General features: G+C 37.8%; 2 long non-coding RNA genes across 2 annotated transcripts in view; one reads left to right on the forward strand and one right to left on the reverse strand.

Annotated features, from left to right (window-relative positions):
• The window catches only part of LOC109027660 (uncharacterized), a 194,476-nt gene that overhangs the window by 78,124 nt on the left and 89,182 nt on the right, over positions 1 to 27,170 (forward strand). The gene's annotated exons all lie outside the window — the stretch shown is intronic.
• The window catches only part of LOC129523750 (uncharacterized), a 29,397-nt gene continuing 23,908 nt past the window's right edge, over positions 21,682 to 27,170 (reverse strand). The window contains exon 3 of the long non-coding RNA XR_008667352.1: positions 21,682 to 21,749. This is a non-coding gene — a long non-coding RNA (uncharacterized lncRNA). The remainder of the gene's footprint in view (positions 21,750 to 27,170) is intronic.

Below are 27,170 nucleotides of genomic sequence, written 5' to 3' on the forward strand. Positions count from 1 at the left end.
TAATGATACTAATTTAACTCCTCTGATTCTACTAAGAATCAGAAACGTCTCCTGATGTTTCATCATCTCTGGGAATTTGCATGATATTGGGGATACTTAGATTTTAGTTCTGACACTGCTAACTTTAGGCTAGTTACTTAACTCTAAACCTTGATTCCCTCCGTTTTAAAGAAATGGCTGGAACTGGATGTGTCTCTTTCACCACAAACACTCTCCTTGTTAGATGACATAGTGAGGCTCTAAAAATTGATTTAGAGTTTGTAAGTTAAATGGTGACCATGGTGAAGAAGACAGAGCCAGCATCTCCAGCCACCCACTCCTGGCAGGAGCTTATGTCATTTTAAAATTGAGTTAAGACAGGCTGGGCACAGTGGCTCACACCTGTAATCCCAGCACTTTGGGAGGCTAAGGCAGGAGGATCAATTGAGCTCAGGAGTTTGAGACTAGCATGGCCAACATGAGATCCATCTGTACCAAAAATACAAAAAATTAACTGGGCGTGGTGGCACACATCTGTGGTCCCAGCTACTCAGGAGGCTAAGGTGGGAGGATCACTTGAGCTCAGGAGGTGGAGGCTGCAGTGAGCCAAGATTGTGCGACCGCACTCTAGCCTGGGTGACAGAGCCAGACCTTGTCTAATAAAATAAAATAAAATAAATAAAATTGGTTTAAGACTGGTCATAGACCATTGACATGCTGGCAGCTGAGGATTTAAAGAGGAAGTCGTTAGGCCTGAGCTGGAGGCAAAGGTGACAGCAGATCAACTCAGGACTGTGCTCCATCGGGCAGACGAGAAGGGGATTGTTTCTGCTTTAAAGAATCCAGTTGCTATCACCACAGATTCCTGCCGTGGAGATTCCACGAGGCCTCTGTTAACTGCTATGGCAGCTTCTTCAAGAAGGGTCTTGACACAGCTCTTCAAGTCCCATCTGGGTCCGTGTTCATGCAGTAGGCAGCGTGCCCGCTGGGCGGGAGCACAGGCAAACAGACCTGTGTTTGCCCTCTGCCTCCAACGCTCTCTAGCACTGAGATCTAGTTCTTTATTGGAATAATGAGAACAATAATAATAATAGTTTCTTCCACCTAGAGTTATTTTGAGAATAAAATGAGATGATAAATTGTATGTAGATGATAAATCATATGCTTGGCTTAACAGCAAGCCTATAATAATGGGTAGCTATTATTATTCAGTGCTGTGGGATATTCACTATTGGTGCCGCTACCAGAAACAGAGATTGCACTGAGTGAGGACTCATGACGTGGATTCTTCCTTGTCTCTCCAGCCGTTCAGTACGTTGACCTATTTGAAAATCGATGCTGAATTCATGAAGTGGGAGGCATCCTATGAGATTAGAGTTTAGGATCTCAACATTGGAATTATTTTTTTCCCTTTCTCAATGCAGTCAGTAAAGTTTTATAACATACCTACTTTATGCAAACTACTATACTGGGCATAAAGAATCAAAGAGGAAGATACAGACTATGCCCTTAAAGAGGTTATGGATTATTTAGATAGTGAATTACTTCTTAAATGAGCACTTGATTCCAGATGTGGTGGGTTAAATTGTGTCCCTCCCTAAAAAAATACATTCTAGCCTCAGAATGTGACTTTATTTGGAAATAGAATCTTTGCAAATTTAACCAGATGATGATGATGTTATTAGGGTGGTACCTAATCCAACATGACTGGTGTCCTGATTAAAGGGGGGAAATTTGAACAGACACTTACACAGCAAGAAAGCCATGTAAAGACGAAGGATTGGAGTGATGCATGTAACAAGCCACGGAAAACCAAAGATTGCCAGCAAACCACCAGAAACCAGGAAGAGGCAAGTGGCAGGGTTTAGATGGAGAATGGCCCTGCTAACACCTTGATTTCAGACTTCCAGTCTCTAAACTGGGAGGCAATAACATTCTGTTTTTTTAGGCCACCTGGTGTATGGTACTTTGTTATGGCAGCCCTAGGAATTTAATACACTAGGCTGAGGAATAGATATGACTAGTGAAAATAAAATTATATGTGTGCATTGATTATGATATACACAAAGGGAGAGAGAGAGAGACACCCACAGTGGAACATTACTGAGATCTGATGAATGAGGAGAGAAAAGAACTTATACATGATGTGACATACAAGCTTGTTCTAGTGGCCTTTGCATTATACCTAAGAAGAATGTTGATTTATTGTTTCACCTCTGTTTGAGGGTCCCCAGAATGCTCTGGCCAAGAATAGTTTGGTAATGTGCACAATGAAAATTAGAAGTGACACTTGAGCCACTTAAAAACATTCAAAGCATGAATACATTTTTTATTGTTTTACACACATTTAAGATTTTCAAGTTGTCTGATACTCTCCGTTTAGTAAACTCTGAAGTTGACCTAAGTTTGGTTGGAATACTTGCATATTTATATTTTCTGGATTTACATGCCAGGTTACAAAAGGAGACCCACAAGAAATCCCTGAACTCCTGTGCCCACCCAGAGATTAACATGGAGAGGTCGGGGGCTGTTTTCTCTCCATAGGCTTCAGTGGCCTGGATGTCTGAGTTTTCAGAGACAGGATAAGTCCACATATTATTTTCAAACAAATTTCTTACAACTCAAAAGCTTTCATATCTTACTTTCTTGGTAAGAGTCAAGTTTATTATCCACGTCCATACAAACACAGCTGGCTACACAAACTGATCTAGGACAAAAAGTCAGGGACAAAAAGTCAGAAACATGGGGCCATAGGATTCTGGGTAAATGTGCTTTCTAACAAAAACTATCATATTTACAGAAAAGTAGACAAAATGATGAGAGTCTTCTGCCTTTAGAAATCTGACTTTAAAAATTAATTTAACTCTGACACGTGACAAGAATTTTATACATCATTGCAAAATTAAAAAGGCACTTTGGAGTGGAAGTACTGATTACAGCATATTTTTGATAGAGATAATGGACTTTATTTAAAACACATTCTACCATTTTCTCCTGTGTTTTTCTTTGAGTCCACAGAGGAAAGTTACTATACAAATTCAGGTTATTTTTATTGATGGTTATGTTATGGTGAAGCTAGATGAATAGAGTTTAAAGTTAAGTTTTGTTGGGTATTTCCAGGCCACTTGGCACCTCAAACAGGTAAGCACTTTTTCTCAAAGAAAAGTGTGTTGTATTGATCTTGCTTTGCTCTAGTATTGACAATTATATGAAATTTTAAGCATCTCTTTAGAATTCCCAGCTTTTTGAGGGCCAATTTCTATTCAGGTTTTTATGGCTAATCTCTTATGACATCTGTCATTCCAAGTATTTAAACTCTCATATGTTTCTTTGTTGTGCATTTTTTCATTTATTTCTTTAAGCTCATTTCTTAGGTCAGTGAGGGTGTGTGTTCTTTCTTTTATATCACAGGGCTTTGTCCACAGGGTAGACTCAGCTCATGTTACTATGATGGAAATAAAACCTGGAAACTTCATACTGTGGCTCTCTCTGCCAAAGGGAAAGGGTCTTTCCTTTCTTTGTCTGACATTGATACAAAAATCCTTGATCTTCATTCTCATGAGATCTATAAAAGGCTTACTTTCTATTTTACCCTCTCCTCTCTCCTAAGAAATATATGTTTCTCACCATTTTTATTTCTTGCCTTATCATAGAAGTAGAGAAGTGCTTGACTCTGTGGAGTCCCATCCAGCCTGCCACGCTAATGAGGTCATTTTCCCTTATTAGCATGTGGGCAGGGAACTAAGGAGGGGAGGATAGAAAGGAGGACTAAAAGAAGAAGTTGGACGTGTATTCTTTTCAGTATTTTGAATGTTCAAGTACTGTTTTCCAAGGAAATCGACTATGAGACAGACAGAATGGGATCCTAGTCTCGGCTATGCCATTTTCTCACTGGTAACCCTGAGTTAGTTGCTTAATATTTTGGAGCTTTAGCGTCCTCATATGTAAAATGGGAATAATAGAACACTTTGCTTACCTTGTTGGGTGTGCTAATACAAATGCAAGGTAGAATTAATTTTAGGCCAGTAAAGCTATCACGAACCAGGCTTCAAGAAGTTCAACATATTTTTTTTTTGTAAGTTCATTTCATTCTGCTTTGTTTACTCCTTCAAACTTCTGCCCGAGGTCAGCATCACTGACCCTTCATTGAGGCTTCCTGAAGTGTGGAAGGGTCTGTTCCTCCCAGGAGAAGAAAGGCAGTGCACGATTAAACAGATACCTACTTTAACAGCAAGTCTGTACTCATGAAATGATTTGGTAGAATATATGAAACTATTTAAATTAATTGTATTATGAAGTTTCACCAAATGTAGAAAATATTTCCTGGCGGGGAGGGGTGGGTGATACCTCTGCAGTCTCCTGAGGAAGTCTATGCTGTGGAGTGTCCTCTGAGGAGAGGGCACATATGTAGCAACTATTAGGTTGAGCCATATGAAATCATACCATTTGCCACTTTTGACTCCCGAAATGACAGTTCTACATGGCTCAATCTCATACATCTTCTAATGCTACCACAGTCTTCTGTGGGTTACAGAGTCATAGCATGGCCCCAGAGCTCTGCAGTCATAATGAGAGTAAAATTCTGCTGAAAACTTGTAGCTGTTACCAAAAAAATTTTTTCTTTCTCATTTTGCAAATCTGCCATATGTCTTTCTTTAATTTAAAAACAAAGAACATGAAGCGTAGCTGCCACATGTCTGGCAGAAATCTGTTTATGCCTGGAATCAGTAAATATCAAGATGCCTCTTTACACTGACTGGCAAAAGCTGCAAAAGTAAAATATGTAAACAAAAAAGAACTCCATGGCTAGGCGAGTGCATACTCCAAAGAGTATTAATTTGCATAATAAAGAGTTCAATATTCAGGAGATTATAAAATAGCAATTACTGCGGAGTTGCTATATTAAGGCTCCTAACAAATAAAGACATTTAAAATGCAATAGTTTGCCTTTACAAAGAACTTCTCCTAACATCTGTATTTTGAAACAAAATGTTATTTATTTTTTTAAAGGGGTTTTAAATACTTTGCACATTTCTTTAGAAAAGAAGCAGAAATATCATAGCCAAAAAAATAATAGTGGTAAATAATCTATGGTTAAAAAAAGAAAACCAGCCATTATTATTATTATTATTTTTTCCAGTTAAAAAATGTTGCTGCAGAGGGGAGTGCCTTTCACCATCTGACAAGAGATTGGGAGACCAGTGGAGAGGTGTAGAATCAGACTGTGTCAGTAGCGGGTGGTACACTCAGGCAGGGGTAGCCACAGAAGTCATTGCATGTGAATAAACCATCGTCTACTTATGCTAATGGTAAAGTAGATTTTCAGAAACACCATCTGTGGCTTTTAAAATGAATCAAGTGTTTCAGGTATTGTATATGCAAGTGCAGTTTCTACTTTCTTGACATACTGTAAGCATTTAACATTGGAAAAGAAATAGAGCTTTTGACGGTAGTGTATTTTTGCAATGAATGTCATAATTTAAATGCTCTTACATGGAGCTTCTTGATTTCTCAGTAGAATTGGACTTAGAAATTTATATGTATATATTGCATTAACCACTTAACTAAATGTGCATCGATACTATAAGCCTTTAAAAAAAATCTTTGTTTCCTGCTGTAACGAAAATGCTGTGACATGAAGAGAAGGTTCTATGTATATCTGTTTATCTCAGAAAACCTATTAAAATTAAGCCCTTGGAAATGGAATAGTTGTTAGGCTAGTGGTTTCCCCAACAAGGATGGGAACTGGAAGGATGAGAAACAAGAAGACCAAGAAAACTAACAGTGGAAGACCCAGAAAACCAACAATCAATGAGCACCTTGTGGGCACTGGAAACTGTGCTGGAAAGTGGGGCATTCAGTAACACAGTGCTGGGATTACATTACACCAAAAAGTTGTAGACATCACAATAGCTCCAGGGTTTAAAATTCCCAGGGTACCATCCAAAGGGACAATTTATCTATTGGTGTATGGAAGAAGCCTGCTCTGATTAAGACTCCATAATTATCAACCCCATCTTTTAAGGAGAGGCAATCCCAATAAAATTTTATTTTTTATATTTAGTAATCCCTAACAATATTTTTGAAGTATTTATATCGTTTTGTTAAATTGACTATTGCTAATACTTTCAATAAAAACTATCCAGATGGCTCTAATGCTTAGAGCCTCATAATGGGAGGCCATTTTTTAAGTTAAAAATTTCAGTGTATATTTTTGTTGTTGTTGTTGTAGAGACGTATGATAACATAATCAATGAAAGACTTTCAAATATTAAACACTTATTACAGTAAGATAAAATTGTGTGCAAAAAGACGAGTGAAAACAATTTCAACAGAAAGAAAGAATCATGCAAAATTGGCAACTCTTTAAAAGAATTAGTTGAATCTATTTTTCAGTGATCCATTGGTAGATGTGAAATCACTGTGGCATTTATATTCCATTGAATTTATTGAAAAGAGTGATAAAGTTGTATTTTAAAATGTCAATATTACATTCTTTACAACTCTTCTCACTTATGATTAATTTAAGATGTCAGCTTGAAATGTATGAGAGGGTACCTAGTTTTTGAAGTTCATGGTCATTTTTGTTCCTCCTCCTTTTATGAGTAGCCTCAGAGAAGATGCCTCTTGAAGGCTAAGATTTCAAAGAAGTTTAAACTTTAGGTTATCTTCTTTTGACTATTCAAAAAAAAAAAACTTTGATTTTTAGTACATTGCAAGGTAGATGAAGATATACCTGATGTCTTCACCCATTTCCACCGCCGACCCCTATGCTTGTTCTGCATTTGCTTATTGTACTTCAAGTCAAAGATAGTGTCTAGCTCCATAAAGGCATTTTCCAAGGATTTGATAACGATTTTTGAAAATTAGGCTGAAATATTCATCTGTCTATAGCCTGAAAAACCTTTTTTTTTCCTTATGAAAACTTACCTGCTTGGAAGCTCAGCTCATGGCATTAAATCTTTCTTTTAGATGTTTATGAATGAAATTCAAGGCTTGTGGTACATTGTGTCCTCCTGCCTCAGCTTCCCAAAGTGCTAGGAAGGGCATGCTAGGTGGGGCAGGAGCCACCACGGCTGACCCCCTCTCAAGTCTTGATATTTCCAAATCTTCATGCTATATCCGATTTGCCAACAGTTCCCACTTTGTCCCTTAAAATTACCATAATTATTAGATCAATAAAAATTAAATAAAAATGTAAAGCTGTCAACTCCATAAATGTTGTTAGGTCTGATCTAACCTAGTCAGAATTACAATTCTGCTTTATTCCCAAGAGAAGTATAGGATGCCCTCACAAAAAAGTCTTTTGAGCTCCTTGAATCGTCATATAATCAAGCATCAGATTCTTACCCTGTGAAATAAACTTCATTAATTATGTTAGCAAGTTTAGCACATCTCCTGCCTTGTTTAGAAACTCCTGGGTTATGAATATGAGGATGATGTGATAGCATAATGCCAAAGAACGTGAAACATGAAGAAGGCAATGAGATATCAAACACAAGTTTTCAATAAGCCCTGCTAAGAAGCTGTGCTTCCCTTGCTTTCCACCACAAAGTAATGTCTGAGTAGGTTTGGTGTAGATGCAACCAGAGTTTAGAATAGTGGCTGATGTTCCACTGGAATGCACTGGTAGCCTGTACTAGATATTAAAATAATGAAATAATTTTGCACCCATTGGTGAGCAACCACTAGCCCAGCACCAAGTGCACTCACCACCACCTCTTTGCCTGAGTTGCCTCAGCTTCTCCCTGAACCCCTAACTAAAAGAAGCCTAGATCTGGGAATTAACAAAGTGATCCCAGGCAGGGCTGTAGGCCTCATGGATCCTGCTCTAGCATCTCAACCAGCGTCTGTTCTGATCCGTCAGTACCTAGACCATCTAGTTGCCCAATATTTTAAATATATCCCTGGTTAAGAGTATCGTTTTAGACTCTCGAACTTAATTTTTGGCCCTTTGCCTTGTCCTTTCTTTGCAGAACTGTTGGGCCCAATTTTTCACAGTTTGAGAATAAACCCAGGGTTGATAGCATCTATGTGATTTATGCACATTTTAGTGCATTTGTTACTTGCTTCTTGGTTCTGTGTTTTGTGATGGTGGTGTCACTGTTTCCCTACACCATAATTTCCTGGTGCACTTCACTGCTCCTTCATCACACAAGAAACTGTAAGGGTCAGTGATCTTCGGCGCCACCACTTCCATTTCCTCATTACAAAAATTGACCTTCTTTCTGTTGTTTGAAAGGGCTCAGGCCACTGTCATTCAGATTTCAGGACTGTTGAACAGTAATAACAGTATAGGAGGAACAGGCAACCAGCACAGCAGCTGGGCATTGTGCTCTCTTCCTGGAATCCATTTTGGATCTCTTAGTGTAGCCAGCAGGTGCTGCTTGCAGCCTTTCCCCAGCGTTATATTTTATAGTAATTCCCTACTTGTCGTTAAATCATTTAGCTGTATTAAAGCATTGTACTCTACTCTGTGAATATTAGCCAAGGTTCTTGTGCTTTCTAGGCAATTTCGTGTTTATAACTCACGTCACTCAACTCAGTATGTACAACTAGCATCATGGAAAAATAAACCAGTCAGTAATTCCTGTTAAACTACCCACAGCCTTCCCATCATCTATGAATTTGGTGAGTGTGTGTGTGTGCATGTGTGTGTGGGAGGACAAGTGTGAAACCAGCTCAAATATGAAAAATAAAAGTACTAGGAAAAATAAAAATCAGACCTCTCATCTTTTCCTACAGGGTGGTTCCCCTATTTGTTCTTTTATTTCACATCTACGGTAATCCCACCAAGTACTGTACTGTTTTCTGAGTGCCTGGTTGTTCTTTGAAGAGGAATTTTATACACTGAAGTAGGATGTTGGAATACAAAATTATCATGATTAACTTAAAAATAATAACCTCCATGTATTAAGCAAAAATTTCTTTTTTAGATAAGTTAGTTTAATTTTAAGTTAATACATGTGCAGGACGTGCAGGTTTGTTCCACAGGTAAACGTGTGCCATGGTGGTTTGCTGCACCTATCAACCCATCACCTAGGTATTAAGCCCCACATGCCTTAGCTATTTATAGTGATGCTCTTCCTCCCCCTGCCCCCCTGACAGGCCCCAGTGTGTGTTGTTCTCCTCCATGTGTTCATGTGTTCTCATTTTTCAGCTCCCACTTATAAGTGAGAACATGCAGTGTTTAGTTTTCTGTTCCTGTGTTAATGTGCTGAGGATAATGGTTTTCAGTTCCATCCATGTCCCTGCAAAGGACATGATCTCATTCCTTTTTATGGCTGCATAGTATTCCACAGTGTATATGTACCACATTTTCTTTATCCAGTCTATCATTGATAGGCATTTGGTTGATTCCATGTCTTTACCATTGTGAATAGTGCTGCAGTAAACATATGCATACATGTATCTTTATAGTAGAATGATTTATATTCCTTTGGCCATATACCCAGTAATGGATTGCTGGGTCAAATGGTATTTCTGGTTTTAGGTCTTTGAGGAGTCACCACACTGTCTTCCTCAATGGTTGAACTAATTTACATTCCCACCAACAGTGTGAAAGTTTTCCTATTTCTCCACAGCTTCACCAGCATCTGTTGTTTCTTGACTTTTTAAAAATTGCCATTGTGACTGGCATGAGACGGTATCTCATTGTGGCTTTGATTTGCATTTCTCTAATGATCAGTGATATTGAGCTTTTTTTCATGTTTGTTGGCTGCATAAATGTCTTCTTTTGAGAACTATCTGTTCATATCCCTCACCCATTTTTTTGATGGGATTGTTTGTTTTTTTTCTTGTAAATTTGTTTAAGCTCCTTGTAGATTCTGGATATTAGCCCTTTGTCACATGGATAGATTACAAAAATTTTCTCCCATTCTGTAGGTTACCTGTTCACTCTGATGATAGTTTCTTTTGCTGTGCAGAAGCTCTTTAGTTTAATAAGATCCCATTTGTCAATTTTGGCTTTTGTTGCGATTGCTTTTGGTGTTTTAGTCATGAAGTCTTTACCCATGCCTATGTCCTGAATGCTATTGCCTGGGTTTTCTTCTAGGGTTTTTATGGTTTTAGGTCTAACGTTTAAGTCTTTAATCCATCTTGAGTTAATTTTTGTATAAGTTGTAAGGAAGGGATCCAGTTTCAGTTTTCTGCATATGGCTAGCCAGTTTTCCCAACACCATTTATTAAATAAGGAATCCTTTCCCCATTTCTTGTTTTTGTCAGGTTTGTCAAAGATCAGATGGTTGTGGATGTGTGGTGTTATTTCTGAGGCCTCTGTTCTGTTCCATTGGTCTATATATCTGTTTTAGTACCAGTACCATGCTGTTTTGGTTACTGTAGCCTTGTAGTGTAGTTTGAAGTCAGGTAGCGTGATGCCTCCAGCTTTGTTCTTTTGCTTAGGATTGTCTTGGCTATACAGGTTCTTTTTTTGGTTCCATATGAAATTTAAAGTTGTTTTTTCTAATTCTGTGAAGGAAGTCGGTGGTAGGTTGATGGGGATAGTATTGATTCTATAAATTACTTTGGGCAGTTTGGTCATATTCATGATATTGATTCTTTCTATCCACGATCATGGAATGTTTTTCCATTTGTTTGTGTCCTCTCTTATTTCCTTGAGCAGTGGTTTGTAGTTCTCCTTGAAGAGGTCCTTCACATCCTTTGTAAGTTGTATTCCTAGGTATTTTATTTTCATTGTAGCAATTGTGAATGGGAGTTTACTCATGATTTGGCTCTCTGTTTCTCTATTATTGGCGTATAGGAATGCTTCTCATTTTTGCACATTGATTTTGTATCCTGAGATTTTGCTGAAGTTGCTTATCAGCTTAAGGAGATTTTGGGCTGAGATGATGGGGTTTTCTAAATATACAGTCATGTCTTCTGCAAACAGAGACAATTTGATTTCCTCTCTTACTATTTGGATACACTTTCTTTCTTTCTCTTGCCTGATTGCCCTGGCCAGAACTTCCAATACTGTGTTGAATAGGAGTGGTGAGAGAGGGCATCCTTGTCTTGTGCCGGTTTTCAAAGGGAATGCTTCCAGCTTTTGCCCATTCAGTATGATAATGGCTGTGTGTTTATCATAAATAGGTCTTATTATTTTGAGATATGTTCCATCAATACCTAGTTGATTGAGAGTTTTTAGCATGAAGGGGTGTTGAATTTTATCGAAGGCCTTTTCTGCATCTATTGAGATAACTATGTGGTTTTTGTTGTTGGTTCTGTTTATGTGATGGATTACGTTTATTGATGTGCATGTGTTGAACTACCCTTGCATCCTGGGGATGAAGCTGACTTGATCATGGTGGATAAGCTTTTTGGTGTGCTGCTGGATTTGGTTTGCCAGTATTTTATTAAGGATTTTCACATTGATGTTCATCAGGGATATTGGCCTGAAATTCTCTTTTTTTGATGTGTCTCTGCCTGGTTTTGATATCAGGATGATGCTGGCCTCATAAGATGAGTTAGGGAGAAGTCTCTCTTTTTATATTGTTTGGAATAGTTTTAGAAGGGACGGCACCAGCTCCTCTTTGTACCTCTGGTAGAATTCAGCTGTGAATCTGTCTGGTCCTGGGCTTTTTTTGGTTGGTAGGCTATTAATTACTGCCTCAGTTTCAGAACTTGTTATTGGTTTTTTAAGGTACTCAACTTCTTCCAGGTTAGTCTTGGGAGGGTGTATGAGTCCAGGAATTTATCCATTTCTTCTAGATTTTCTAGTTTTTTTGCATAGAGGTGTTTATAGTATTCTCTGATGGTAGTTTGTATTTGTGTGGGATGAGTGGTGATAGCCACTTTATCATTTTTTATTGTGTCTGTTTGGTTCTTATCTCTTTTCGTCTGTATTAGTCTGACTTGCAGTCTATTTTATTAATCTTTTCCAGAAAAAACCCAGCTCCTGGATTCATTGATTTTTTTGAAGGGTTTTTTGTGTCTCTGTCTCCTTCAGTTCTGCCCTGATCTTAGTTATTTCCTGTCTTCTGCTAGCTTTAGAATTTATTTGCTTTTGCTTCTCTAGTTCTTTTAATTGTGATGTTAGGGTATTGATTTTTGATCTTTCCCGCTTTCTCCCATGGGCATTTAGTGCTATAAATTTCCCTCTAAACACTGCTGTGACTGTGTCCCAGAGATTCTGGTACATTGTCTCTTTGCTCTCATTGGTTTCAAACAACTTCTTAATTTCTGCCTTAATTTCATTATTTACCCAAGAGTTATTCAGCAGCAAGTTGTTCAATTTCCACGTAGTTGTGCAGTTTTGAGTGAGTTTCTTAATTCTGAGTTCTAATTTGATTACACTGTGGTCTGAGAGACTGTTTGTTATGATTTCAGTTCTTTTGCATATGCTGAGGAGTGTTTTACTTCTAATCATGTGACCAATTTTAGAGTAAATGCCATGTGGCACCAAGAAGAATGTATATTTTTTTGATTTGGGGTAGAGAGCTCTTGTAGATATCTATCAGGTCCACTTGGTCCAGAGCTGAGTTCAAGTCCCAAATATCCTTTTTAATTTTCTGTCTGTTTGATCTGTCTACTATTGACAGTGTGGTGTTAAAGTCTCCCACTATTATTGTGTGGGAGTCTAAGTCTCTTTTTAGGTCTCTAAGAGCTTGCTTTATGTACCTGGGTGCTCCTGTATTGGGTGTATATATATTTAGGATAGTTAGCTCCTCTTGTTGAATTGATCCCTTTACCATCATGCAATGTCCCTCTTTGTCTTTTTTTATCTTTGTTGGTTTAAAGTCTGTTTTATCAGAAACTAGGATTGCAATCCCTGCTTTTTTTGACTTTCCATTTGCTTGGTAAATATTCCTCCATCCCTTTGTTTTGAGCCCGTGTGTGTCTTTGCACGTGAGACGGGTCTCCTGAATACAGTACACCGATGGGTCTTGACTTTTTGTCCAATTTGCCAGTCTGTGCCTTTTAATTGGGTCATTTAGCCCACTTACATTTAAGGTTAATATTGTTATGTGTAAATTTGATCCTGTCATTATGATGTTAGCTGGTTATTTTTGCCCATTAGTTGATGCAATTTCTTCATAGTGTTGATGATCTTTACAATTTGGTATGTTTTTGCAGTGGCTGGTACCAGCTTTTCCTTTCCATATTTAGTGCTTTCTTCAGGAGCTCTTGTAAGGCAGGCCTGGGGGTGAAAGAATCTCTCAGCATTTGCTTGTCTATAAATGATTTTATTTCTCCTTCACTTATGAAGCTTAGTTTGGCTGGATATGAAATTCTGGGTGGAAAATTCTTTTCTTTAAGAATGTTGCATATTGGCCTACTCTCTCTTGTGGCTTGTAGGGTTTCTGCCAAGAGATACACTGTTAGTCTAATGGGCTTCCCTTTGTGGGTAACCCAACCTTTCTCTCTGGCTGCCCTTAATATTTTTTCCTGCATTTCAATCTTGGTGAATCTGACAATTATGTGCCTTGGGGTTGCTCTTCCTGAGGAGTATCTTTGTGATGTTCTCTGTATTTCCTGAACTTGAATTTTCGCCTGACTTGCTAGGTTCTCAAAAGAAGACATTTTTGCAGCCAACAAACATGAAAAAAAGCTCATCATCACTGGTAATTAGAGAAATGCAAATCAAAACCACAATGAGATACCATCTCATGCCAGTTAGAATGGCAATCATTAAAAAGTCAGGAAACAACAGATGCTGAAGAGGATGTGGAGAAATAGGAACACTTTTGTGCTGTTGATGGGAGTGTAAATTAGCTCAACCATTGTGGAAGACAGTGTGGTGATACCTCAAGGATCTAGAACCAGAAATACCATTTGACCCAGCAACCTCATTACTGGGTATATACCCAAAGGATTATAAATCATTCTACTGTAAAGACACAAGCACATGTATGTTTATTGCAGCACTGTTCACAATAGCAAAGGCTTGGAACCAACCTAAATGCCCATCAATGATAGACTAGATAAAGAAAATGCGGCAGATGTATACCTTGGAATACTATGCAGCCATAAAAAAGGACGAGTTCATGTCCTTTGCAGGGACATGGATGATGCTGGAAACCATCATTCTCAGCAAACTAACACAGGAACAGCAAACCAAACACTGCATGTTCTCACTCATAAGTGAGAGTTGAACAATGAGAATACATGGACACAGGGAAGGGAATATCACACACTGGGGTCTGTTGTGGGTGGGGGGCTAGGGGAGCGATAGCATTAGGAGAAATACCTAATGTAGATGACAGATTGATGGGTTCAGCAAACCACCATGGCACGTGTATACCTATGTAACGAACCTGCACATTCTGTACATGTATCCCAGAACTTAAAAATATTAAAAAAAAACTGCTTGTGTTAAAGTGCATGAGAGCTCAGCTTAGGCAATTCTGAGCACCATTAGCATCTCTTATTTGAAATGGGGCTTTAGAATAACAAAAATATAATAATTTTGCTGAATAAAAAAGTTAATTATGCAACCTGAGGAGAGAAATAAGGAGCAAGCAGGTATAACACAGGCCCAGGAGACAGGCACATGTGCAAATTCAACACAAGCCTCTAGGTGATTAAGGAAGAAAAAAAGTGGTCACGCATTTCATATTTCTAGAAGAGCAGTTTCTTTTATTAAGAGAATTCAGTACTTCTTTATATTCAGATTTTGTACTTGGCCTAACTCTAGCCAAAGATTTAGAAATAGCTTATTCTGTGGTCAGAATCATGTAAGTTTTCACAAACTGATGTGTGCAGTTGGTGGCATTTCCTGAGGAAGGCTTTTTAACTGAAGATAAGTGAGGCAGGCCAACCTCCACATTTTAGTCATAGATGTCGTAATTACCAGTGGCAGCAAACAAAGCTGCATTGAGCTCTGGCTATGCCAATCAGAAGCTGATGGAAGCAGAAAAAGGAATTCCCTGTAGATCTTGCTCCTATAATGCCATTCCTTATAAGAGAAGAGAATTCTCTTAGGGAAGGGAGTCTCACTGATTTTTAGGAGAGGTGTTGTTTTGACTCAATCTGAACATTTTGAATGCTTGGTCTTTTGTATTAGAGGTATCCACCACAATTTGTTTATAATAAAAATGTGTAAATTAATTTGAATTCATTTTAGATAAAATTTTCTGCCATGGTTTTGGCCCTAAAACTTGTTACTAGGTGTTAACCAATTACACCACTTTCTAAAAAAAAATTATGAAGATCAAAGTTGTTGTAAATTTATATTTTTCATTGTGTCCTAAATGACTTGTAGGAGGAGCAGTGAAATGGAATTGCCTGAACAAAGATGGAAATATTGAGGTTCCAAAAATAAAGAAAAGAACCGCATTAAACTCAAGGTATTTTATGAGTGGAAAAACAGATTTATTAATTTTTTTTCCTGCTGGGCATTCCCAAAAATTTGAAGCAATAGAAAGAAATACCTCAGGTTATATTATCAATTATCTTGACATAGCAACTTTCATCTAGAGCTTAAAATACAATATAAAGAATACACTTTTACTTTCTAATTCCATTAGATGGAAAGAGTACCCCACCCCAAAGCCACAGAAAAGAGAAAGCTGTTTTATTTTTGATGTGCCACTATAAAAAGAAAAATCCATCCGCCCACCTTCTTTTATGACTGCTAACATCTTCCTTGCCCAAGGAGGATGCTGTTTACAGGAGAGAAGTTAGTCAATTTGCTTTCCTACTTACGTAATCACAGAAGTTCAAATACCTGGTTCTTCATTTTTGCTAGTTCCGTCCAAAGTGTAATTATTGCTGTAAAACAATGATTCTCAAGGCTTTGTTAATCTGTAAATTAATTTGACAGGACAAAATGCCTTATGCCACCCCATTCTTAATTACCAATATTAAAATAGGATGAGGGGAAAAATAATACCATCTCTGATGACTCTTACTCATAAATGAGATGATTCCTATTTTTTTGCCCATCATTATGCCAAAATTAATAGTACAATGACTATTATAAAAGAGTGCCTAGAGCCAAATCAGACTATAAGCACCATTGTTCCAAAATAAATATTGCACATTTGTAGGTTCAACCTCCATGTCACTGGCGCTCTGCATAACTTTTGTAAGAAAGCAATGCCACTTTATTATTTTTTTTTATTTGAGACAGATTCTCGCTATGTTGCCAGGTTGAAGTGCAGTGACGCGATCTTGGCTCACTTCAACCTCTGCCTCCCGGGTTCAAGCAATTCTCCTGCCTCAGCCTCCCAAGTAGCAGGGACTACAGGCACCTGCCACCATGCTCAGCTAGTTTTTGTATTTTTAGTACAGACGGGGTTTCACCATGTTGGCCAGGATGGTCTTGATGTTTTGACCTCATGATCCATCTGCCTGTGCCTCCTAAAGTGCTGGGATTACAGGTGTGAGCCACCGTGCCCGGTGGCAATGTCACTTTAAATAGATAAAAGCATTCCCTCCTCCTCCCCCACCCCCAGACAAACAAACAAAAACCAAATGGATTGATCCAAGCATAAATACAATTAGAGGATCTTTGGGGAAAAAATGAAACAGTGATACTTAAATAGAGGATGGAAAATGAGCAAATGAAGAGACTATTCGTAAGTGATTTTTTGGGTGTGTCTGCCTCGAATTATCTCATTTAATTATCCCACCAAACTTAAGTTTCAAACAAGAAACCAAGGGTTAGTGCTATTGAGAACATTGCCCAACAAAGTGGTACTTAAGCCCAGTTTTGTCTAAACATAATTGCTGTCTTCCTTTCACTCTTGTGTAGTATCTCTGGGATAAAGAGGCTGGAAATAGTCAGAAAATACAAGATTATCACAAAAAAAGATATTTTTAAAATGATGATGAGAAATGAAAATAAAACAGAAAAAAAACCCTTCTTTTCTCATCTTTTTGGAGAAAAATGGGCAAGAATCCCAAGAGTTTATCCTTATAGAGACGATGAACAATCTATCCAATAATTTTCAAATTTGTTAATTTGCTTTCTTCATCATGCAAAAACAGACAAAACCAAACATTTCTAACCTATCTAATGGTGTGCTGGAGAAAATAAGTAAAATCTGTTCTTATCTTAGCCTAATTGAGGTCATCATGCACAGGCAGGAGTCATGATAAGAAGGACTTTGAGGAATATTGAAATCAGATAGACACACACTTTGGGAATGCCCACACTGCCCAGCCACAGTGGAGGCTCAGGTGAAAGGCTCAGTGACCTGGCAGGTACCCCACCTTGGCACAGCTTCATCCGGTAACTTGGTCAACATCCGCTGTCTCTGTACCTCATTTTTTTTCAACTTTATTCTTCCTCACTGATTTGTTAGTCACAGAAATGTTGCACAAATGTATGAGATGTCTGTAAGTGCTTTGAGCTTCTTAGAAGAAATAAGTAAATTTAAAAAGTGGCATCTTATGACAGAACTCCACTTTGGGAAAATGTGAGCAAGAAGAATGAATGTGTAAAGATGATAACTATGAGGTCTTGGAGAGTCCCTACCTTGCTTTTACATTTGAATAATAATTAGAGACATTTCACTATTCAAGAGAATACAGCAAAACATATCTGGGGTTTGGATTCAAAGTGTCATGAAAAATGCAAATAAGAAATCTGTTACACAGACAGGTCAAAAACAACCAATAGTTTTTCTCTTGTGAAATCACCATTTAGAATATGTCTGTTTTAATGTTTTGTCCTGAAGGAACTGAGTATTTTGGGGACACACTGCATGATTCAAAAAGTGGAAAAGGTCTTCTAGGAATTACTTCTATTAGAGGAGAAATGAGTTCAAGGTCAATGGCCTCTCAACATATTACTGGGAGCTAAGAACGATTAGAGCTGACATTTACTGCAGGCCTACACATTGTTCCAGGTATTTTGTTAAACATTTTAAATACAATATCTAATTCAATCCTCATAACAGCCCTACAAGTTAGATTCTGTTATTATCTCCATTTTGGAAAGGAAGAATTGAGGCGTGGGTAGCTCACTAATTTGTCAAAGCCATAAAATAGCTAGTGAAGGCGGAGGTCCTATTTAACCTGAGATCCGCCTACATCTGGCACTCCCGCTCTTAAACACTATGCTACAATTTTCATTCTTCAGGTAGCTTAATAGTAAATGGGAAAGACTGGGCTTTGCATGCCTTTTGCTTCACCTGCCTCCCTTTCTTTCATCTTTCCTCAGAAATATTTCTCTAGGGTGAAGAGGAATAATAATACTGCCTCTGATGGGTCATTTTCATGAATGAAGTGATTTTATATTTTGTCAGTCATTAATCAATGGTACATCATTTGTCGATAGTACAATGACTGTTACACAAAACTGCCTAGAGCTGAGCCAGACTTAAAGCACCACTGTTCCAAAATAAATTTTTTCCGTTATAGATTGAACTTCCACTGAATCAAGTCACTCTCATAGGCCACTGGGAAAATGTCCAGTTGATATCTGGGCAAGTCTGAGCTACTGGGCAATTTAGTGATACTGCTTTCTACTCTAAGATTTGAGAGGAGAAATATGGACATCACGTAGTTTTACTGCTGATAAAACTGGATTGGGGAATTTGGCTTGGACTAAGGCAAAATACGCTTCCTAATACTCTCCTTTCATCACCACCAAAACCAAACTGACCAAGAAATCAATAAACAAACAAAGGCACTGGGAAATGTAGGGCTTTGGTGCACAAAATTCAAATGTCCATTCTTTCAGAATATACTGTCTTTATTTTTATACGCTGCCCTCCTTTTCACCGTGTCCTAAAGGAGAGACTGGTTACTGGATTGAGACTATTGAAAAGAGGCTCAGTTGCATGCAGGTGGTCTAGACTCTTTTTGCCACCTTTAATTAGGGCTTGCCAGCTTGTAGATTGGCCCCATTCTCTCGTTTTTTGCTTGGTAAACCTACTGAGGCAGGTGAGTCCAACCCTTGTTCTCCAATCTTACTTTAATGCTAATATAGCTGATATTTTTTATCCCTGACTGTTTTGTCTATCTCCCAAATGACTCACAACTTGAAGAAACCAACAGAGTGAGTACTTGGCTCTCCCTTCAAAAACTCCAATAGCCTCTAGAATACACCAAGTCTGTGTTCCATTGGATGGAAGAGAAGTCAGAGCTATCAGTAGTGGGAATGTTTCACAGAGTTGGCCTCATATCAGACCGTATAAACTAATAAAATATTAGTTTTATTTTGTATTTTATTAGTTTATACTAATATTTTATTAGTTTATACCAATAAATATATAATATTTTGACCAGTCAAAACTAATATTTACTCCACATGTTGGTTCCCTCTTGAAAATACTCTCTCCTGATATCCCAGGAGAATTATAGATAAGGCCCAGCACCTCAGCCCGATGGCTTTCAATCTCCAAAGACAAACAGATTGATTTTGTTAAGCACTAATTTCCAAGCGCCTCACAAAATCTGTTTTACTATATCTTTTACTTCTCCAACCCTTTATCTTTTCTTTCGTCATTACTTGCATGTGTATTTTGAGTGTGGTAACCAGATAGATTTAGGAAAAAAATCTTGGTCTGGAAGCTGTGACAGGCCACACTGTAATACAGCTGGCAGCATGGCGTTCCCAATTCACCACAAAGAACATATGAACTCTTTGTACCTGACACTTTACACAATATGCTCCCTGGCTTTAAGAAAACATTATTTCATGTTCTTACTCTAATCAGTCTTGTCTGCCAGCCTCGAGAACTGAGAGGTTCATTGTTATATGTAGCTGTCATTTGTTCCATCTCCAGGCTCTCTCTGCCTTCAATATCTTTGTGGTATTTAGTGAAAGTAATTTTCAGTTGGAAATCTTCTGCCCTTTCAGTAAGTGCAAGTATAGTACTTCATCAATGGCCAAAGAATTCTGAGCTATCTGGGATGTATCAGGACAGTTGATAAAACCTCACGGAGCAACCTATGATAGTACATCTCATCATAAATTTTTAAAAAAACGACAGAAAGGGCCTTTGTCAGTGTTTATCTGAAGCGCTTTTATTCTTTGCCCTTGATTTCCTCTTCAGAAAATTGATGCACCCTTAAATTGAAGCAAGAGGCTTGACAGGTGATGGTTAGTGTGATAACTGCTCAGATTTCATCAGCCAGTGTTTTTCTGGTGGTGCAATTGTCGGAACTTTCAGCTAGATTACCTGTCATCCACTACATCAGATAAAAGAGGCAGGGTTGAAAGATGCAGTTTTCCCACCGTACCTTATAGCAAATGAAAAGTGCAGGTATGGTAACAGTAGCGAGGAAGAAGTACAATTATTTTCTAATCAGGCTATTTCTTCAAGAAAGTTGGTGCCCAAGTTGGCAACCACTGGGCAAAACTGTTGCTAAATTTGCATTGTTTAATTTATGAGGAATAAATGAAAAGAACAGTCACACAGTAGTGCTCTGAGCTGCCCTTCCAAATCCATTTTATTTGTTCCACATATTGAAACAGTAGCAGTTTATTTTTAGACACAAAAAAAGTGTTCCTATTTTGGATACATCTCAATATGCTGATGTTGAGCCTGTATTTTGATCTGCTATTAAACTGTTTGAAACCATGAAGGGAGGCGTTATTCTAGAGAAAGTTTTACAGACAAACTTTTCAGTTAAAAAATTGAAAATAGCACATTTTGGAAGAATTGTACTATGTAAGAATAATTTTGTAACTTTTTTATTTTAAAAGTAACATGGGATGATAAATCAGGTAAGAAAAACTCTAACAATCAAAACGTGTTTTTTTATTTTGGTTTGGTTTGGTTTTTGTAGAGACAGGGTCTTGCTACGTTGCCCAGGCTGGTCTCAAACTCCTAAGCTCAAGTGATCCTCCTGCCTTGGCCTTCCAAAGTTTTGGGATTACAGGTATGAGCCGCCACACTCAGCCTAAAAATGTGTTTTTGTTTGTGAGGTTATACTGTGCACTATTCCCTAAACTTCAGATTTTAAAAAATGATCAAATTTCATCATGTTCAGTCTGTCACCTCCTCAGAATAGAAAAAGGTATTTGAATGTAGCTTTCACATGACAACTGGAAATTGGTTTCCTCTGAAAAGGAAAGAGTACCTTTCTTCTTGATAGGATAGGAGAGAGTTATACACTTTGTTACCACATTAGATAAAGCCCTTTAGAATTTTCACTAGAAAATACTTATTTTCAGAGTTTTCTACAATTACCCAGGATCACTTATTTTCCAGGGTGAAATATAGCATTCAAATCTGGCTGTCATACAAGGAACAATTGTTCCTTATTCAGGCAAAATAATGATTTTTTCACAGCACAGTCACACACATATTTAGATCTTCTCATTTTAATTAAATATACATACTCATCAGGGTAAATCTCAACAGCAACTGTTTATCGCCGCCTCCTCTTCAGGTGAGTTCGGTATGTGATGGGTCTTTATTAATTATCAATCTAATATGAGCATTTGATGTTTAGTTACTAAGCCGTTTCTAAAATTTTCCCCTTTCCTTTGTCTTTTTCATTTGGAGATAGTTTGCTATACTAGAAAGAAGACTAAACTGGGGAAGCAGCACAAACATAATGGTCAAGGATTTGGGCGATACTGAGAGAAGAGTCTAAAATCATTTTCATCAAATTGGACACATTGTTTACCCCAAGGAGAGTGCTTTGGGAAAGGAGAGAGGCAGATTATTAACTTTTTCATTATACACTTCTGCACTATTAGACTTGAATTACTTTTGTAACTAAAAGCAATATAATCATAAAATTAAAAAGTTTAAAAATATATATAATCTTAGGAATTGATATCCTAGGTTTAAATCTTGGCTCTTCTACTCGCTCGCTGTGCCATTTGGGGCTAGTAATTTTTCTTCTTTGAGCTTCGGTTTTCTCATCTGCAAAATGGGCATAATAATGATACCCAGGTTATGAAATTGTTGTGAGGATTAAGTTACATAAAACATTTGAAATACTCTGGACATAGAAAGTACCCAATAAATACTACCTTTTTGGAATAAGGAGACCTGTATATCTGTCACAAACTAGATACAAGATGCATTCCTTGGGTAAAAAATTTGAAATTTTATGAGCCAAGTTTCTTCTCCCCATAAAATGCGTAAATTAGAAGTGATGGCATCTGAGGCTTATTCTATTTCAAACATTTCATATTCCATATAAAATGTAGTTGGAGAGGTGCATGTGTATTGGTTTCATGGAAAGAGACTTAGGTTGTGATCTTGGTCTACCATGTATCTATTTCTTCACTTAGCAAAGATCCCTACCTTCATGTTTTCAAAGTGTGAAGCCTTTAACTGTTTAAGAAACCTAAAGTGCACCCTCCACACTATGAAATCTTGCCTGACTTCTACAGCATATAAGAAAACCCTTCTCCTTCAAATTGAAGCATTTCTAATTCTGCCTTTGGCCTTGTGAGGTCATCTGGTTCAACCTATCGTTACAGCTCATACAATTATATTGATGGAGAGTGGACTATGTTTTGAGCTAGAGCATTCCATGATCTATTAGCAAAATGTATTAGAGAGATTTTTCTTACATTGAGTTGAAATCCAGCTTTCAGTAACTTTTACCCACTTGTCCTAGATTGTATAACAGCATCCAAATCTAGCTGTCATACAGATTGCTGTCCCCAAAGCTGTACAGAACCCATCCTTTTTTTCTTCCATGAGATGGCCTGCCAAACATTTCAAATTTGCTTCATGTCCTCTTTATGCTTATTGTTTCCCAGGTTCCATTGAGACTGAAATAAGTAATACGTGGCTCTTCAACATTCCTCCAAAGACACAACTACAGACATTTGGTCTTTCTTCTATACACACCTTGAGGTAGTCTTAAAATGTATCATCCACAATCACAGCTCTACTCCAGAGAGTCTATGACAAGTGTCAAATACATTGAGACTCTTATATCTCACTCCCTGAGCACCATATTTCCATCTAGGAGTATGTGTGTTAAGTTTGTTTGATTTTGCTAGCATTCTCTGGATCTCCCAGCATATAAATCTTATTTTAAAAAAAGAAGAAAAGAAGATACTTTGGCCTAACTTGGTTTTAGTAAGCTTATTCTGGCTCTTGTTAATCATCATTGTGTGTGTGTGTATCTGTTGTGGGGGGATGGGGGCCAACCATCTCTTTAACAATTCCATTTAAAATATTTTCTTGCTGGAGCATTTGGACATTAATAGGTAAAAATAAATAAACCTTGACCTAATAGATCATGGACTTAAATGTAAAATGCAAAACAATAAAACTCTTGGGAAAAAAAAAATAGGACAAAATCTTTGAGACCGAGGTCTAGGCTAAGAGTACTTAGACTTGACCCCAGAAGTGTAGTCCATAAGAGGAAAAAATGCCAAATTGGACCTTATCAAAATTAAAGACTTTTGTTCTGTGAAACTCCCTATGAGGAGAATGAAAAGACAAGCCACAGACTGAGAGAAAATATTTGCCACACATTTGACAAAGGGCTTGTGTCTAAAATATATAAAGAACTCTCTAAACTCAACAGTAGAAAAAGAAACAAGGCAATTAGAAAATGGGCAAAAGACATAAAGTGGCATTTCACTGAAGAGGATATAGAGATGAAAAATAAGCAAATTGAAAGATGTCCAAAATATTTAGCTATTAATGAAATGCAAAGTAAAATCACAATGAAATGTTCCCATAGCACTATGAGAATAACTAAAATAAAATATAGTGACAACCCCAAAAGCTGGCAAGGATGTGCGGAACCAGATCACTCATACATTGCTAGTGGAAATGTAAAATGATAGTTACTTTAGAAAAAGAGTATGGCAGTTTTGTAAAAATACAAAAAACAAAAAAAACTAAAGAAGTGCTTATCATATGATCCAGCAATTGCACTTTGGTGCATTTATCCCAGAAAAAGGAAAACTTATGTTCACATGAAAACCTATACATGAATATTTATAGCAGTTTTATTTATTATAGCTAAAATCTAGAAGCAACCTAAATATCCTTCAATGGATGAATAGTTAAACAATGTGTGGTATATAAATGCCATGAAATACTACTCGGTAATGAAAAGGAATGAACTATTGATGCAGCTTCCCTTGTCACTGGGTTTGGACCAATGGGATAAAAACATCCATGTTTTCAAAGGCCTTTTGGTCATCCTGCTGGCTGGAATGTGAATGTTATGAATGGAGCACCAGCCGACCTCTTGGACCATATAGTACAGGCCATGTGTAGAGAATGGTAGAGCTACACATAGGAGAAACCTGGTACCCTGATGATTGTGGAAATATCATACCAGCCCTGGACTAGTTACCCCTGAATCTCTTTTATTTGAAAGTGAAAGAAGCAATAAGTGAAAGTCATCTTTATTTGGAGTTTTCTGTCACATGCAGGTGAATCCAAACCTAGAAAATGCAAGATGCACATCCAAGCAGTGGAAGGAAAGGCAGTGTGACTGGGAAATAGTGGCAATGAGAGAGAGAGAGTTGTATAGAATGAAGTCAAAGAGATGGCTGAACCAGGGTAGAGAGTAGGATTTTATTCAACATGTAAGGGAAAGCTGTCTTAGTCTGTTCAGTCTGCTATAACAAAACTCCATAAACTGGGTAGCTTGTAAACAACAGAAATTTACTTCTCACAGTTTTGCAGGCTGAGTAGTACGAGATCAAATACGAACGGATTGAGCAAGAGCCTATTTCTTGGTTCACAGAAGACATCTTCTGGTTGAGTCCTCACGTGGCAGAAGGGGCGAATAAACTCCTGAGATCTATTTTAAAAGGTCAATAATCCCATTCACTTAACCTCCCAGGAGGCCCTACCTACTAATACCATCACCTTGAAAGCTAGGATTTTAACATGAATTTTGTGGGAACACAAGCATTCAGACTATAACAAAAGCTACTGGGACATTTTGAGTGGGAGAGTACACGGTCTGATTTACATTTTAAGGGTTTGCTTTGTTTGCTGCAATGTGGCAAGAGTGAACCATGGACCCTAGTTCTAAGGCTGTTGAAGTATTCTAGGCAAGATATAGTGAAGTGGATAGAGTTCGCAATTTTTACAGGCAGTGTTGGCAGGACTGCTTCAGGGTTAGATTAGACTGATATAGTACAAGAAGAACCAAAATAACTCCTGGATTTGGGACTTGGCAAGCGAATGGATAATGATGGGCAAAAATTCTGTTTTGTATGGGTTAAGTTTGAATGAGGTCTTTTGGCCTCCGTGTAGAGAGGTCAAGTTGGCAGTCAGATATATAAGGCTGGAGCTCAGGGAGAGGTCAGCCTGAACCTAGAGATTAGGAGCCATGGGACATAACACTGGATGAACCCGCTATGGGACCATATACAAAGAGAAGGAAAAAGGGCCCAGAGCACAACCTTGAGGCACAGAAGCAAAATGGCGAGTCCCTTAGAGGTAAGGGTGTAAGAGGATCAGAGAAACCTTCCCGCAGAAAGGTCTATCAGAGACATGAAAAGTGGGTGTGACTGTGCAGGCAAATGGGGATGGGGTGTTAATAAAAGTGTTCCAGGCAGAGAGAACAGCACAGGCGAGGGCTCGAAAGCATTCAAGGAACTGAAAGAAGTTCATTCATGATGAGGAAGACATTAGGGGTGAGAAGTGTGGGAGTTTTGGTCAAGGTGGTGGCTGCTGAAGTCAAAGAAAAAGATGGAGAGATGAGCAGGAGTCAGCTTTTGGAGAGGATAGTAAAGAAGTTGAATGACATCCTGAGGGTAAACAGGAGGCATTAAATGTTTAAGCAATGGTGTGACTTAATCCTAAGAAACTAAGGTAATGGACATGGGCTCTGGAGCCTGACTGCATGGGTTGAAATTTGAGATCCATCACTTTCTGGTGGTGGAAACTTGAGAAGTTACAAAGATGCTTGGTGCCTTAGTTTCCTTATTTTATAGGATTGTTGTGGAGTTTAAATGGATGTAAAGCGCTTGGAACAGGCCCAGTAAAGTTATCTACTGTTTTCAGATTTGAGTAGTTAGACGGAAAAGTGAGGCAGCTGTCATATGAAAAAATTAAGATCTCAATACAAGTAAATAAACACATGGGCAATTATAAAGATTAGTATTCTTGTGACAACAGTTTGAATCTCCAATTTTTGTTTTCTTCATTATTTAAGAAATGAATACATTAAAAAATTACCAATCTAAAGCTAGTATTGTTACAAACTTTGCTTTATAGCTCTTTGTTTTGTTTTCTACATAATTTAGGAGACTAATGCATTTAAAAGAATTATTAGTTTGTGTTTTGGGGTACACAATGTATAAAGACATAATTTTATGTCAATAACCCAAAGGGGTGGTGACAGAGCTGTAAAAAAGTAGAGTTTTTATATGTTATTGAAGTTAAGCTGCACAAATTCAAATTAGAGTGTTATAACATTAGGATGTTAAATGTAATTCCCATGGCAACCGTAAAGAAAAAATAGTTTATCGTATACACGAAGGGAAATGAGAAAAGGAATCTAAACATTTCACTATAAAAAGCCAACTAAACACAAAAGACAGTAATGCAGCAAATGAGGGACCAAGAAAAAAATAAAGGCCATATGGCATGTAGAAAACATATAACGAAATGACAGAAGTAAGTCCTTCCTTACCAGTAATTACTTTAAATGTGAACAGATGAAACTCTCCAATCAAAAGACAAAGATTGGCAGAATGTAAAAACACACAGTCTAACAATAAACTCTCTATAAGAGACACACTTTAGGTCCAAAGAAACAAATCGATTGAAAGTGAATATACGGAAGAAGATATTCCATCAAATAATAGCCAAAAGAGAACAGATGTGCCTATATTAATATAAGACAAAATAAATTTTAAGTCAAATAAAGGTTACAAGAGACAAAGAAAAATATTATACATTAATGAGAGGAGATACAGCAAGAAGATATAACAATTATAAACATTTATGCTTCTAAAGACAGACTATCAAAATACGTCAAGTAAAAACTAACATAATTGAAGGAAAAAATGGGCAATTGTACAATAATAATTGGAGACTTCAATATGTCCTTTCAATAATAGATAGAACAATCAGATAGAAGATCAGTAAGAAAATAGAGGACTTGGCCAGACGCGGTGGCTCACGCCCGTAATCCCAGCACTTTGGGAGGCTGAGGCTGGTGGATCACAAGGTCAGGAGTTCAAGACCAGCCTGGCCAAGATGGTGAAACGCCGTCTCTACTAAAAGTACAAAAATTATAGCACGCCTGTAACCCCAGTTACTCGGGAGGCTGAGGTAGGAGAATCGCTTGAACCTGGGGGGCAGAGATTGCAGTGAACCGAGGTTGCGCCACTGCACTCC

The sequence above is a fragment of the Gorilla gorilla genome, chromosome 6 (genome assembly GCF_029281585.2).
Source record: "Gorilla gorilla gorilla isolate KB3781 chromosome 6, NHGRI_mGorGor1-v2.1_pri, whole genome shotgun sequence".
Lineage (NCBI taxonomy): Eukaryota > Metazoa > Chordata > Mammalia > Primates > Hominidae > Gorilla > Gorilla gorilla.